Below are 10,570 nucleotides of genomic sequence, written 5' to 3' on the forward strand. Positions count from 1 at the left end.
GTAAGCGAGCTAGTCTCATTATTACCGGATAAGGGTGAAAGCTCGCCTAATGTTCGACATCAGAGTACGATTTAAAGGTAACACCCTGTTATTCATACTCAAACGATCATTTCTACTAAAACGGTCACAGCTGAAAAATGCCACTCGCGCGCGAAACTCTGGCCATTTATTTAATATTCACCGCTGTATCAACATCGCTACAATTTCCCCTCAACAAGCAATTACACTAAAATCACATTTCGACATTATCTTTCATCGTCGAAATTCGTTTCCTCTGGACCACCGCGGCGCGCTTCTTCAAACAGCCCGTGACTAAATATTTAACCGCGGTGGTGTGCGGCGCCGAATATTGTTTCGTTCACATTCGACGTGCGTTTCTGTGCGGCAACGTGGGCTTGTGCGGAACGAGGTATTTCAGACGAGCGGCCGCGCGTGTCGTCCGTAATCGAGTATTACGCGTGAAATCAAATTACCAACGGGGATGAAAAGGATGCGTACCTTGTAACCCAGATAGGCGAGCAGCAACGCTTCCGTAAGTGATACTATTGCCAGGATCACCTGGACGACCCACAATTCTAAGGGCCTCCTCACCCATAAAATCGCGTCCCAGTTGATGGTCGGATGCTCCTGAAATTCCTCCTCGGTAAGGTTCTGGGACACGAGGAACTCCGTTTTGTTGCCCGGCGTGCAACCGTAACTGGAAGCAAAAAAAAAAAAAGAACAATGTACAGGAGAATAAGAAGAAAGAAAGAAGGAAGTAAAATTGAATTTGCTTTTTGTATTTCGTTCGGTAAAAGCAACTTGCGACGAGAGGCAGCCTCCTCGGGTGGGGAAACGCCACGGGGACAAAGGAAATTTTTGTTAAAAGCGTACGCGACTCGCAAGAATTGCCGGGGGTAAATTTTTAAAAGCGCCCGGCTAAGCTCCGCGACTGTCCAGAAGCTGGTTAATGGACGTTGTAATTGCGTCTCTGATCAACGTGGTTACGAAGTTAGGGAAATTGGGGCTCGCGCGTTGCATACCCCAAGGTCAACCGAGTTAATTGCTTCATTTTTGTGGATATGCTTGAATTAATTAATTGATATTTCATTTTCAAGAATTTTGCGGACTGTCTTCGGGACGAATACGAAACTTGTTGAAAATAACGGAATTACAAGGGTGGAGGGACAGGGTGCAACTGGAAAACAGCTTTGTAGCGCGGTTGTCTGTGAATGATTCATCGTGGAAAAAGCCAAAGGAACGGAGATTTGTGCTTCAAGCGGCGAATGAAATAAAGGGAATATTGATGAATTGAAACGGAGTGGAGAATGTTGAATATATACTTTCCAGCGTTTCGTATGCATAATGGAGAAAGAACGTTTAATTTTGTTATTCGAATATCTTTACACAAGTGTGTTTGTAAACTTCAAACGATACAATTCGACAAAGAGTAATTTTCATATTTCTAAATATCCGCATTTTTTAGCACTTCGCACCAGGAATTTTCTATGAAAAGAAAAGTGTGCAGAGGTCGAATAGTCTACTAAAATTCCAGCAGTGAATTTGCCGGGAAAAGGAATCTAAGAAGAGACTGGAATGCAATACCATGGACGAAAAAAATGAATAAAAAAAAGAAAGTGCCGCGGAAAAATATTATACACGGTAGGACAGTAATTTGGAAAATATAAGAGATAGGAGATAACGCGGGAGCAAAGTGGAGTCCACGGGGAAGGAAGGAATAGTGCTAGGAATCCTTAAGGAGTATCGCGACTGTTAGAGACTCGCGGCAGGCAAACGCGATATCGTTTCAGTCGCAAAGTCTTATCTCGGTTTTATTTTCAGCCGCGATGCTCGTTCTACAAAATATCGTAATCTTGCATGAATGGTCAAATTGCGAGTCGAAATAGCTTTCTGCGTTTTCCGGCTAGAATTCTTCCGCGTTGTCGCGTCGCTTTCAAACATTCCCAATGAAATACGAAGATTTCATTTCCGCTAAAATAACGCGACTCTTAATCGATACGCAATCTCAGATTTGATTATGACACTTGTACGGTACAGTACAATTCTGTTTTTCATTTTTATCAACCCCTTGCGGATGGAATTGCGGATTATGGTCAAGATGTGACAAAAGGAGAATATTTATATTTTTGCTCTAAATTCTTTTTTTTTAATTTAACCCTTTGACAGTCTAATATAATTACATATTTTACACGTATCTTTTTAATAATTACGTCGTGTGCGATTATTTTTAACGCGACTACGTCACAGTTCTGATGATAATATCTCGTCCCTTTCTAACTTTCTTCCTAAAAGTCTTTCTCTTGAGTTAAACTGTTCGTTAGTTAATGCACTGCCTAAGACTCGCTCGGGATAAACTGTCGAAGGGTTAACACCGTAGTAAAACAGTGAATAGTCGTACATAATCATTAACCTGGTAATTGGGATCACCTCTCAAGAAATTGAATCTCTCTAATTTACAATAAAATATGAGTAAAAATTATAATCAATTATTTCACTTTGATTTTTGCGAATGTGAGTACATATACTGTATTTTATATTTAATATAAAATTTTAAAATAGTCTTTCAATAAACGAACTACTGTATACCAAGAATTTATGAAAAGAAAGCTCGTCTTCCCAGGTTAACAGGTTAAAAAAAAAACTACAAGACAAGAGATTAACATCGCACGACACAACGTCAGATACTCACCATGCTGCGTAAGTAGGATCGTTGTCGGTGATCACTCTGAATATGTATAAGAAGCATGTTAGCAGCTTGAAGAACAGGTTAGCCAATCGTATCCTCAAACCTGCAACACACAAATCGTGTTTCGACAACAATTCCAATTATACCATATATTTCTCGAAAAAGTTCGATTTACAGTAGCAAATTTCCCCGATCGTTTATTTTAACCTTGGAAAACGCAATTTCACCGAATCCCTCTAAAAAGAAGAACAGGCGACAGACGTTGATAGGATAAAGCTCGGGTAGGAGAAATCGGTAGAACGAATTTGTCACGAGTAAAGAATGCCCGAACCGGTGGGTTATCGATATCCAACGATCTAGAACAGGCTGGTTTTAATCGTTTCCTCGTGGAGAGCGTTGCAAAATGCCTGGGCAAGGCATCGATCTCACACGAGTCGACGCGGCAACGGATAGATGTGAGCGGTCGATACATACTCGGAGTATCGGCACGATATCCGTTATCGGTCGGTGGCAGCAGCTTCAAAAGATTATGTCTCGCCTGCTGTACGTACGTGTCACCGTGCCACGGCGTTCTCGAAATTACGTTTCTGGCATGCAACGAGCAACATGTCCTCGAAAGGAATTTCCGGCGCCGTGAATTCTTTCGCGATCAAAAGCACAGCGATCTTTTCGCGCCGCGCGCCGATAGAGCCACCCCCAAAGGATCTCTCTTCACACGGCCGACAGTCGTCGAGTGTTTATTTTATCGCTTCAGCGACGCTGCGCCCGGTATTTATGGAATATGCGGTAATTTGAGCGTGTCACTGCTCGAGATGGTAATGATCGCGTTAATGGAGATTTTTCTTTAATAGAGTCAAGTAAATTCGGAGGTTTTTGAACGTGTTGAAGGTAGGTTTGGAAAGGAAGCGAGGAGGTAAACGCGAGAAAAATGTGAGTGTACTGAAAAGTAATTTTGAAAAAATTCCAAGGAAGAATGGAAGGTATTTAAATATTTAAAAACCACGATTTAGTCAATTTTTAGGAACGAATAAAGAACTGATAAATTAAAGGTTTTAAATTGGAGAAAATTAAATAAACAATAGACACTAGGTTTTAGTTTAGTTTATCAAATTTGTGTGACAATAGTGTGATACTTATGAACAAAAATTATTGTTCAAATCTACAAATCAGTAGAGAATCTCCATGATCTATATACAAATTCATATCAAATTTAAGGTTATTGAAGAAATACAAATTTCTCAAGCTACGAATTTAAGCCTAACACGTTTCTGGAAACATACATCTCCGAAAGAATTTTATACTTTATACAGCATATTCTCCACAAGTGTCTGACCGCAAGGAAGCTAAACCTGACACTCGTAGAGTCAGGGCCTACGTTTTCGAGCCTCGCGCCCGCCTTTGTAGTTTGCCGAACGTAGACAAGGACAGCGAATAAAAGATAAGCATGAAACGTGAGTCCAGGCAACCAAGCGATTTAAATATCAACTTTTTTAATTTTACGTTTTCTATCCCGAAATTTTTCTCAACAGATTGATGAGATTTTTCTGATGAAAATGACATAAAACACGACATAATTTGAACAACATTTACTTATTAACACGTTCACTGTCACGCCAGACAGTAAATGAAGGGATTGAAAGGGGCGCTTCAAAATTAGCGTATCCTTTTACGTTGAATTTACGAAAATCGTTCATAAATCAAATCTACTGCGCGAAAAAAGAATCGTATTTCTCGAACAGCCACGCGGCGAGGGTGTCGACAAGTCGATTAAACGAGCGCAGAGACAGCGGAGGGTGGTAAATCAAAGGGAAATCGAAGGTTCCGGTGGTACACGGGCGCAATTCTCTGGTGCGCGCGTTATTTACCGAGAGCTCGGTGTGCTTTTACACGAGGTCGATTGTGTCGACGGGATCCGCGGGACGCGTTCGTTGTTAAATTAATGATTAAATCGGGCCTGGAGCGGTGGCCGACGCGCGTGCATATTATACAGAGGAGCGACGTACGTGCGCGCAATAATCGACAGCCGCGTTTTACGTATGCTCCGCGAGAGGAACGCGCGCGATCTATACCTGCAATTTATTACCTCGCTGTAAAATAAATTTGGGCCTCGGCTCAGCCCTTGAGTTTCAAGTGTATAAAAAAGAAATATTCGAGATTAAAAAAGAAATGAATACGGTTTCCAAGGCATTCTAATAAATAGAGGGATTAGCGAATATTTGGCAATAAACTAAATACTGGAGATATTTCATCTAGGGGGCGCGTTAAATGTAGGCTACTTTTTAAACTATTCTGACGATAACACGTGCAAGATCGATCAGTTTTGGATTTTCCACATTGTGTTGCGAACGAAACGAAAAGCGTAACACAATTTACGTGATGACATTGGCACAATAGGTATATTCGTATGCAGCGGCATAACGTGAAAATCTGGCGTTAGATCGAAAGGTCTATTTAAAACTGCGACAGTGAACTTGACTTGCGAATGTTGGTAGAAACTACTGTGCGTCATTTCGTACGAAATGTATCGATGTATTCAAATGTGCACGAACTAATTTAAGTTCAGTCCAGGTATTCAATCTCTCTACCTGCTTATCACACGAGAAAATTTCCAAATATTTTATGTATGATAAGAAGTCCATTTATTTCAATTTATCTTCATCTGGTAGCAATTTACTTTATTATTTCAATTTGCATTTATACAGGACTATTTGCAAGTATTGTAAAAATTTAGCAATATTAATTTAGCAACACTAAATTTTTTAAATATTTTTTTACAATACTAATACTATAAACGGGTAATCCTATTTGAAATTACAGAGAAAGAGAAAATGAAAAAAGATTGTTTACAAAAGGACAATAATTCGATTTACTTACTCGAACGTTGGTTCTTGATGAAGTACAGCTGAAGTCGTTCCTTGAACGTGTTCTCGTTCACGTAATACTCGACACGAACTCTGAAAACAAAGAGAAAGCATCATGGTTATTACTTGATGTCTTGTAGGTTAAGTAATTCCAGTTATTGAAAAGCAATCCAGCGTTGTGTGTAGTACCAAGATTAAAAAATTTCCAATTTCATGTATGTTTGATATTATAAGCCCTGAATTATTAACGCCGCCGTTGCAAGCTTCATCTATCGCGCATCGTCGTCGTTTATTTCAATATAATATTGTTTCTTTGGGCATCTGTAGTGTGGTAAGAATTGGCAGAGCTTTTCTACTGCTATATGAAATTTTTGGATAAAACAAATCTTCGAAAAATTTCAAATTTTCAAATAAAATTACTGTGCAATTAAGGAAATCACGAATTGATAGATGTTTCTTTTTTAATTAGTTACGTGAAGAAATTTTGTTGTCAATCTTCTAAATTTGCTGGTAATGACATTTTGAATTACACAAATTGAGAAATTTCTCTATCTTCTCAATCTCTCAATCTTCCAAATTTTCTCTATCCTCTCAAATTTTTCTCCAACACCCTTTTCGTCATAATTGATCAATTTCGTTTGCTCAAAAATCACCTTGCATGATATTAGCAAGTGAAAATTGCTTCCTAATAACTTTCAAAAAATTTGAGAAATTTCTCATCAATCTTCCAAATTTCCAATTAACGACATTTTAAATTAGACAAATCGACAAATTTCTCTATCCTCTCAACCTCCTAATCTTCCAAATTTTTCTCTAACACTTTTTCCATCGTAATTAATCAATTTCGTTCCCACAAAAATCACCTTGCACGACATTAGCAGGTGCAAATTGATCTCTAGTAACTTTCGAAAAATTTGAGAAATTTCCAATCAACGACATTTCAAATTACACAAATCGACAAATTTCTCTATCCTCTCAATCTCCTAATCTTCCAAATTTTCCTCCAACACCCTTTCCACCGTAATTAATCAATTTCGTTCCCACAAAAATCACCTCGTGCGATACTGGCAGGTGAAAACTTCAAATCCCAATAAGATTCAGTTTCGCCCGTTAAAAAAATGCACAGCCCGATAAACTGTGAAAAATTGTCACCAACTAACAAGGACACACTCTAGGCAATATCTCTTATGAATCCCATTCTTCAGAATCATCCTTTAATATTACAACGAGACGCGTAACAGCATGCAATTCCTTCGAGGGCAGCAACTTTTCCAATTCAACTTCCATCACCTCCACCTCCTCTTCCCCCGTCATCCTCCACCTCCTCCTCCACCGTCTCATTCTGCTAATCACGAGTCAAAAGAGCATCGAACGGGGCGCGGAACAATCGCGGTTCAACGCATTTCCATAAAACGTGTCCGCGTTGAAAGCTCCCACGAGGCTGAGGGTGGCGTTCTCATTATTAAGTAACAGGGCTTCGATTACCATTCGATCTGGCCGAAGCCAAGTTAGCCGTCGCATTACTATTGCAACCACGACCCGTTCGTTGTCTAACCGATTCCATTGAACGACCGATCGTTTCGTGGCCGCTCGTAAACCGGATTAGTCGCTATTTTTATCAGACCGGATCACGCGCTCCTCAGCTCCGTCGAGAATAGCAGCCGTCGCGTGACGTCATCGCCGACAGACCGTCTGTCGTACGCGATCGTTTCAAGTTGTTGAACTGGTTCTTTGACCTAGATAACGTCACGACAGCAGACCGGCCGGACGGCTGGACGCAGCAGTCCGTTTGTACGGAGCTAACGATCGTCAATCGACGGACGTTCACACGGAAACCTTTGTGTCTGGAGAGCCACGGGGAAAAGCGTACGGTTGCGCTCTTTTTCGCGCAATCGAGCGAACCGTGGCGTGAAAAGAACTTGACACTCTATGCTCAGACTGCTTGCTGAAATTCTTTTGTTCTTTCTGGCAAATTTGCGGCAATTCTTTTTTCAGGCATTAGCAAACTGTGGTATCGAGATTTTAGACTGGATGGAATTAAATTTTAATTAATTCCGAGGACATTTTTGTTAATAAAAATCTATTACGAAGAAAATTCGACGAATTATAGCCTTAATTGAGATTTATTTTTTCGCTACGGCAGATTTTAACGCGTAACGTGTAATTTTTAACCACGACTGCAAAGTTTCTTATTTTTAAAATTCGAATCATCAAATTAATATGGAAGTGCTTGAGGATGAAATTGTATATTAAATAAGGTAAAAGTGCAGCAATAGTGCGAGCAAATTTTCAAATCTCCTACAGACGCAAATAGCAACGAAAGGGTTAATAAGAATCTACAAATTTTTTCTTTCGACAAATGTTGAAAGTACGATCATTCAGAGTGAGAACAATTTCTTTATTGTTCGGTGTTAGTATGATTCGTTACCGCGTGTCCCGTTCGTTTACAAACAGAGGAAGATTGACAATTCGCAAGGTCTCGAAGGAGATTCCGTTCTCCGGGAGAGCGTCCTCGAGGATTTGTCACGAAGTGTGGCGTTGTCGGAACGTATTTCCTGTATTGTCACTGAAAGCTCCACCGAATTGGGATTCCTGAACCAATGATAACGATTTTTACAATATCACCAACCCTACAGAACTTTCTTCCACAAAATATCATTCCAAATGTAATCTAATCCTTCGATGACAGTCATCTCGTAAGTAATGTCGCTTCTTATCTCGATTTCATATTCGTACACATGAAAAACAAAAATTCTTCTTTTCACTTATTTGCCTAAGTTTAATTTACGATCTGTACAAACGAGAAGAGTAGAAAATATTTTTTCTGGTGTAAAATAATTCGATTATTATAAACTGTAGAGGTAATGCTTTTACAGTGGTGAAATACCTCTACAGTTTATGACAATCGAATTATTTTACACCAAAAGAAATATTTTCTACTTTTTTAGATGCTGAGTAAAACATCCGAAAAGTTTCAAAAATGTCTATTCCATTATTTCTCAAAAATAAATTCACGAAGAACGCTTTATTTTTAGTAAATTACAGAATTACGCAACCGAATTATTTTAAACGAAAAAATATTTTCTACTTTTCCAGATATTAAATAAAATCTCCCGAAAGTTTCGAAAACCTCTATCCCATCGTCTCCTAATAATAAATTCACAAAAATCGCCTTATCTTTATCGACCTCCACGAGTCTCTCCCTTTAATTGTAACCCTAATTTCCAATTTCCACCAACGCGGCCAAAGAGATTTGATTCCGCACAATCGCGGGGCAACCTTGAGATCCGCGGAACTACACATACATTACCGTCATTTGAATAATTCATTAGACACCTGCACACCGAGACAGCCTCTCACTCTCGGTTAAACTCGCCGTTTACAAAATTATGCAAATGCTACCAACATACTACCACCGTGAGTTAATCTTGCATGTTAGCCTATATATTTCGACGCGTTTGGTACGTAACGTGTGGTACGTTTCCATCCGACCAGCATTTTTCAACTCCCCCCCACCATGGCCGTTTAATCAACGCTTTTTGCGCGAAACAAGGGCGAAGACGAGCAATGCCAGGTCAGACTAATTACACCGAGAGCCCATCCTGATAAGATCTATTCTGTTCGCCTAAGGGAGGGAATGGGGTGTGTCGAGTGTCGGAGAACGCAACAACGCGCGCGCGAAATCGGGGGTACGGAGGAATGGTAGCGCGTCGATGCATGCTTTCGTTCTGTTACGCGCCTTTGTGACGAGAATTTTCGGTCAGATTGCCACGCTGTGTATCGTGCATGCGAAACGAAACCCGATTAGTCAGCCATGAGTGATATAGACGCAGAGGAAAGTCGGTTTAATGTGTCATCGGCTTCGCGCGTTCGTTCCTTTTTTTTTTGTCTCTCCCTCTCACTGCCTTTCCATACTCGCGCGTATTTTTTTTTTCCTTGATTTCTGTCCTTTTTGTTTCTTTTTTTTTCGCCGTTTTCTTCTTTTATCAGACAGTTCAGGTTTGCCTGATTTATCGAGTGAACAACCGCGGACTTTTTTCCACGTGTACACGTCGCGTCGCGTCGTTTCGCCGGCGCGAATAAGAAGCCTGACGGAACGATGAAGATAACGTTTCAACGGTGACGGCGTGAAAGTGCGAATAAATCGTTCGTTAGGTATATCGGCCGTTTCTTTTGCTTCTGTCGCCTCTGTGAGTAACGAGGAGGACGTTGTTGGACGGATGAATTTTTGCCGGCGATCGATGGTGTCGAGAGGCTTGGCCGTTTGTTTGGCTACGATGAGTTATTTGTTTTCGGTGTTCGTCTATGGATTTTTGGGACGTTAGAGTTACGTCTTTGTCTATTCGTGACAATGTGAAATGGTAGGGAGGTGTTTCTTTAATTCCGATATTTAACGTGAAATTGAAGATTTTTATATTCTGACTTTTATTACTTAATAGGTATGACATGGAAAATGAGAAAATTAATTTTTAAATTTCGATTTTTAATGCGAAATTGAAGATTCTTAAAATTTCATTTTTATTACTTAGTATGTATGAAATGAAAAGTGAGAAAATCAACTTTTACTGTGCAATTGAAGATTCTTCAATTCTAATTTTTATTACTTCATATGCACGAAACGAAAAGTGAGAAGAGTGATTTTGTATTCCGACTTTTATTACTTAATATGTACGACACGAAATTCCAATTTTTAATACGAAATTACAGATTTTAATTGGTCAATGCGAACCGAGAAACTTGATTTTTAAATTTTCACTTTTATTGCTGAATACGAAACCGAAGATTTATTTTCTCATTCATAGAACAGAGTTCTGTAATGTAATATCGCGAGAATAAAATGTTTCCCATTTTCCCCACTTATTGAACGAAGCACTTGTTTCACGTTACAAAATAGAAAATAGTTACAACGTTTGTTATATTCGAAAAATTGACGCACCTTTCAGGTCAAGTGAAAACAAATTCACGGGCAGTTAAATGCAGTACAAATTGACAAATATTTATATTTGATCGTGTTAAATTCTTC

The 10,570-nt window shown here is 39.5% G+C and overlaps 1 long non-coding RNA gene across 1 annotated transcript; it reads right to left on the minus strand.

The window, feature by feature from the left end:
- Positions 1–639: 639 nt before the first annotated feature.
- On the minus strand, positions 640–5,635 carry LOC108578584. Its single transcript, XR_001891459.1, has 3 exons — positions 5,561–5,635; positions 2,690–2,789; positions 640–697 (listed from the first exon to the last, which is right to left on the minus strand). It is a non-coding gene; the product is annotated as an uncharacterized LOC108578584 (long non-coding RNA).
- Between the last annotated feature and the right edge of the window lie 4,935 nt (positions 5,636–10,570).

Source organism: Habropoda laboriosa, unplaced genomic scaffold (genome assembly GCF_001263275.1).
Source record: "Habropoda laboriosa isolate 0110345459 unplaced genomic scaffold, ASM126327v1 scaffold41, whole genome shotgun sequence".
NCBI classification, from domain to species: Eukaryota; Metazoa; Arthropoda; class Insecta; order Hymenoptera; family Apidae; genus Habropoda; species Habropoda laboriosa.